We start from the raw sequence: 6,580 nt of genomic DNA on the forward strand, positions 1-6,580 counted from the left end.
CTGACTTTATATATCCCATCACTCATGGCTTTCTTCAGAAGTTTTGACACATCTCAGCAATCATCATCATGACTGCACCTGCACAGATTGGGTCCACATATTTATGACACATGTAACATATTGAGTCACAGGCTTGGTTGGTAGACAGAAACTATTTCATGTTGTCTACAATAAGCTACTCACAGGAAAACCTGTAAACTGATTTCTTAGGCAAGTTGGATTAATTTCAAACTCATTCCTATAATAATAATCTTTTTAAATGCTCATGGAAATAAAATTATAATTTATATGCCTATGGAGGAATGAGCTATTTGGAAAAGCTTAGCATGCCCCTGCCTTTGAAGGAAACAGAATGTCACCTAAATCATATTTGTTTTAATTTTTTTACTTTAGCACATCCACTTGGCTTATAAGGACGGTTCACTGCCAGTAAATTCACGTCCTGCTCCAAATCTGCACTGATGTGTATTTTACCTCAAAACAGAATCTCAGAGCCTCTATCAAGTTACACTTTTCTCCTGATGACTCATGAAGTTGTGGTCAGGATAATACGATCTACCTATCTCGACAACCCAATGATCTCCATGTGATAGATTATCTGAAAAATATTTTCCCACAATTCCAACTATCCGTAACACACATGCTATTCCTAACACCAAGGTGGGGAGTGGGAGGCAATTCCCCTTTCCTTGAAACTGGACTAGCTTCATGACACTCTCTGATCAAAAAAAAAAGAAGCACCTAAAATGACATTATGTGATTTCTGTGCCTACCATCTTAAGAGATTGAGCATGTTTCCTTTTGTGATCCAAATGCCATGTGAAGAACCACAGGCTACATGACTGAATGATGAGACCATGAAGAAACAGAAAGAGTCGGTCAGTCCCCTGCTGTCCCATCCACCCCCCCTCCTTGAGGTCCCCAGGTCTGTGAATGAGGCTATTTCGGCTCTTCCACCTCCAGTTAAGAGGACCACAGGCAACAGAGGCCAGCCAAGCCCTGGCCAGCTTGCAGAACTATGAACAGCTAAGTGGTTGTGGTTACTTTAAGCCACGAAGTTGTGGGGTGGTTTGTTATACAGCCTTGATAAAAAAAAAAAAAAAAAAAAAAAAGATGACAGAACTGATGCATAAGAAGCCACCACAGCTAGTCAAGTAGCAAAGCTGGGATTTGAACCCAGGCAACCCAGCATCAGAAACCACACCTTTAATCACTATCCTATGATGACTGCTTGGTTGTAAACAAAAAGCAAACAGAATGAGAAGGCAGATCAAAACCACAATCTAATAGGCAGGTACAAATAAAGGAAGGGGTAAAGACAATAAACAAAATAAAACAAAAAGATCAGGCCAGGGATCTGAGGTAACAGAGTCAAGAAAAGTATATAAGAAAGAGCACGGTTTTCCACATGTATTTTTGCCCTTTAACTCGTGCCTGGGGCAGGATGTTTACCTTGATCTTCATGCATGTATACTATCCCTCGGGAGTCCCATAAAACAGGCAGCAGTTAAGAGCTTGAACTCAGGGGCACCTGGGTGGCTCAGCTGGTTCACCAACAGACTTCAGCTCAGGTCATGATCTCAAAGTTCATGAGTTCAAGCACCGTGCTGGGCTCTGTGCTGAGAGCTCAGAGCCTGGAGTCTGCTTCACATTCTGTGTATCCCTCTCTTTCTGCCAATTCCCCACTCACAATCTGTTTCTCTCTCAACAATAAATGAAAACATTAAAAAAAAAAAAAGAGCTTGAAATGTGAGTTCAGTCTAATCTCAAGCCCCTTCATTTTAGCTGTGTGCTCTGGTCACATCACTTAACATCTCTGAGTTTCCTCTATCCTGTAATATAGCCATAATAATTTTATCTAATTCATAATTTGTTATAAGGATTAAGTAAAATAATATATTCCTGGTTAAGGGGCACCTGGGTGGCTCAGTCATTTAAGCATCCGACTCTTGCTTTCAGCTCAGCTCATTATCTCTTGGTTTTGTGGGTTCGGGTCCCATGTGGGCTCTGTGCTGGCAGTGCAGAGCCAGCTTGGGACCCTTTCTCTCCCTCCCTCTCTACCCCTCCCCTGATCACACTATCTCTGTCCCTCTCAAAAAAATAAATAAACTTTAGGGCACAAACAGTACAAGCGGCGGCATTGCAAGTGGCAGCGGGCCTGAAGCTGCTAAGTTCCCCGCTCGCGGGGCGCAGAAGCCTTGGATCCCAGGTTCTATCTCTGCTTGACCCCGATGGATCTGAGGCTGCGACACTTCCCCCACTCCCCACTCGACCCCAGCAGCAGGGAAGCAGCGACCCGCAAGACTGTTCCAGGCACTATAAACAAAGCCAGCGGACCGGGACCTGGAAACTAGGCAGGGCTTGGGACATAGAACTCAGCCCACCTTGGCTACAGCCTCAGCATAGGGAAATCGGACCCAAAGGAGTGATTTACAACCTTGGTTGAGAAGGAACTGGGGCAACGTCATTCTTCTCCCCACAACCACCAAGGCAGGGCCTCAGGGAGCAGCCAGCAGGACACAGTGGAGGGGAGACCTGCCTATACCAAACCATACCCATCCTCACCAGAGAGCTGTTTTGTTTTTGTTGATGTTGTTGTTGTTGTTTTTACCTGAGCCTGGGTTTGCATGTGTATTGGTGTTGTCTGTGTGTCTGTGTACCTTTGCTCCCTGTGTGGTTATCTGTTTTTTTTTCCCCAGGGCTGCCTCAAGAAACAAGCCAAATTACACGTGGTGGAGAGTCCCAAATACCGCTATGAGTAGGGAAACAAAATAACCAAACTCTGAACAAGAGAAACCCAGAGACACCATTCAAAGAACACTTCCTTTTTTTTTTTTTTAATGTTTTATTTATTTCTGAGAGAGAGACAGACAGCATGAGCAGGGGAGGGTAAGAGAAAGAGGGAGACACGAGCTAGCTGTCAGCACAGAGCCCGAGCGGGGCTCAAACCCACAAGCCACAATGACCCGAGCCGAAGTAGGACGCTTAACCGACTGAGCCACCCAGGCGCCACACTTCTTGAACGGACAGGCCCTGAACAAAGAGCCCTCATTAATACAGCAGAACTCACAGGGACAGAGTGTACAACAAGCTTTAAAAATTAACAAGAGATAGAAACTTAACCAAAATGACAAAACAGAAGAACTCTCCTCCAAAGAAATTCCAAGAAGAACTAACAGTTAAAGAACTGCTCAAAACAGATATAAGCAACATTACTGAACAAGAATTTAGAACAATAGTCATAAAATTAATCGCTGGGCTTGAACAAACCATAGAGACATCAGAGAAACTATTGCTACAAACACTATGGAGCTCAAAAATAGTTATGATTAATTTAAAAATGCTATAAATGAGATACATAATAAAATGGAGGCATCCAATGCACGAATTGAAGAGGCAGAAAGTAGAATAAGTGATTTAGAAGACACAATTATAGAAAAAGAGGAAGCTGAGAAAGAGATAAACTGATGCAGGAACACGAAAGAAGAGTTTGAGAGCTCAGTGATATAATCAAATGCAAAAATATCCGTATCATAGAAATCCCAGAAGAGAAAGAGAAAGGGAAAGGTGCTGAAGGAGTCCTGGAACAAATTATAGCAGAGAACTTCCCCAGCCTGGGGAGTGTAGTAGATGTTGAAATTCAAGAGGCACAGAGAACTCCCCTCAGACCTAACTTGAATCGATCTTCTGCACAACATATCATAGTGAAACTGGCAAAATATAAGGACAAAGAGAGAATTCTGAAAGCAGCTAGGGAGAAAAGGGCCCTAACATACAAAGGGAAACCTATCAGAGTGGTAACAGAACTATCTACTGAAACTTGGCAGGCCAGAAAGGAATGGCAGGAGATTTTCAATGTGATGAACACAAAAAATATGTAGCCAAGAATCCTCTATCCAGCAAGCCTGTCATTCAGAATAGGAGAGATAAAAGTCTTTCCAAATAAACAAAACTTGAAAGAATTTGTCACCACGAAACCAGCCCTACAAGAAAACCTAAGGGGGAATTTATGAGGGAAATGTTGCAAAGAACACAAGGTACCAGAGACACCACCACAAGCATGAATCCCACAAACGACACAATGACTCTAAACCCATATATTTCAATAATAACAATGAATGTAAATGGGCTGAATGCTCCAATCAAAAGACACAGGGTAGCAGAATGGATAAAAAAAACAAAATCCAACTATTCGCTGTCTACAAGAAATGCATTTTAGACTGGAAGATACCTTTAGATTAAAAGTAAGGGGATGCAGAAATATCTATCATGCTACTGGAAGTCAAAAGAAAGCTGGGGTAGCTATATGTATATCAAACAAACTGGACTTTATATTAAAGACAGTAACAAGGGATGAAGAAGGGCATTATATAATAATCACAGAGTACCTATCAGGAAGAACTAACAATTATAAATATCTACACACCAAATATGGAAGCACCTAAATATATAAAACAGTCAATCACAAACAGAAACAATCTTATAGACAAGAATGTGCTAATAGCAGAGGACTTTAATATTCTGCTTACAGCAATGGATAGGTCAACCAGACAGAAAATCACTAAAGAAATAATGGACTTGAAAGACACATTGGACCAGATGGATCTGACAGATATATTTAGAACTTTACATCCTGAGGCCAGGGAATTTACTTTCTTCTCAAGTGCGCTTGGCACATTCTCCAAGATAGATCACACACTGGGAAATAAAGCAGCTCTCAATACATATAAAAGAATTGAGATCATACCATGCACACTTTCAGATCACACCATGCACACTTTCAGATCACAATGCTAAGAAACTTGAAATCAATCACAGGAAGAAGTCTGGAAAACCTCCAAAAACATGGAGGTTAAAGAACACTCTACTAAAGAACGAATGGGCCAATCAGGCAATTAGAGAGGAAATTTAAAAATATATGGAAACAAATGAAAATGAAAATACAACAATCCAAACTCAATGGGATACAGCAAAGACAGTCTTAAGAGGAAAGTATGTTGCACTCCAGGCCTATTTCAAGAAATTAGAAAAAGTGCAAGTGCAAAATCTAACAGCTCACCTAAAGGAACTAGAGAAAGAGCAACAAGAGCACCCCAAACCCAGTAAGAGAAGAGAAATAATAAAAATCAGAGAATAAGTAAACAATAAAGAAACCAAAGAAACAGTTGAACAGATCAATGAAACCAAGAGTTGGTTTTTTAAAAAATAAACAAAATTGACAAACCTCCAGCCAGGCTTCTCAAAAAGAAAAGAAAGAGCACTCAAACAGACAAAATCATGAATGAAAATGGACTTATTACAACCAACGCCTCAGAAATATAAGCAATTATCAGGGATATGAAAAATTATATGCCAACAAATTGGACAACTTAGAAGAAATGGACAAATGCCTAAACACACACTCACTACCAAAATTCACATGAAAAGAGATAGAAAATCTGAACAGACCCATAACTAGTGAAGAAATTGAATCAGTTATTAAAAATCTCCCAACAAATAAGAGCCCTGGACCTGATGGCTTCCATGGGGAATTCTACCAGACACTTAAAACAGAATTAATACCCATTCTTCTCAATCTATTCCAAAAAGTAGAAATCGAAGGAAAACTTTCAGACTCATTTTATGAAGCCAGCATCACTCTGATTCCCAAGCCAGACAGAGATCCAGCAAAAAAAGAGAACTACAGGCCAATATCCTTGATGAATACAGATGCAAAAATCCTCAACAAGATACTTGCAAGTCTAATTCAACAACACATAAAAAGAATTATCCAAGATCAAGTGGGATTCATTCCTGGGTTACAGGGATGGTTCAACATTCGCAAATCAATGTGATACATCATATCAATAAAAGAAAAGATAAAAACCATATGATCCTGTCAATAGATGCAGAAAAGCATTTGACAAAATACAGCATCCCTTCTTAATAAAGACTCTAGAGAAAGTCGGGATAGAAGGAACCTACTTAAACATCATAAAAGCCATCTATGAGAAGCCTTCAGCTAACATCATCCTCAACGGGGAAAAACTGAGAGCTTTCCCCCTGAGATCAGGAACACGACAGGGATGTCCACTCTCACCACTGTTGTTTAACATAGTACTGGAAGTCCTAGCATCAGCCATCAGACAACAAAAGGAAATCAAAGGCATCAGAATTGTTAAAGAAGAAGTCAAACTGTCACTTCTCACAGATGACATGATACTCTACATAGAAAACCCGACAGACTCCACCAGAAGCCTACCAGAACGGATCCATGAATTCAGCAAAGTCGCAGGATACAAAACCAACATACAGAAATTGGTTGCATTTTTATACACCAACAATGAAGCGACAGAAAGAGAAATCAAGAAACTGATCCCATTCACAACTGCACAAAAAAAGCATAAAATACCTAAGAATAAACCTAACCAAAGATATAAGAGATCTCTATGGTGAAAACTATAGAAAACTTATGAAGGAAATTGAAGAAGACACAAAGAAATGGAAAAACATTTCATGCTTATGGATAAGAATAAATATTGTTAAAATGTCATTACTACCCAAAGCAATCTACACATTCAATGCAATCCCAATCAAAATT

Source organism: Hyaena hyaena, unplaced genomic scaffold (assembly GCF_003009895.1).
Source record: "Hyaena hyaena isolate Hyena2069 unplaced genomic scaffold, ASM300989v1 scaffold_167, whole genome shotgun sequence".
NCBI lineage: Eukaryota > Metazoa > Chordata > Mammalia > Carnivora > Hyaenidae > Hyaena > Hyaena hyaena.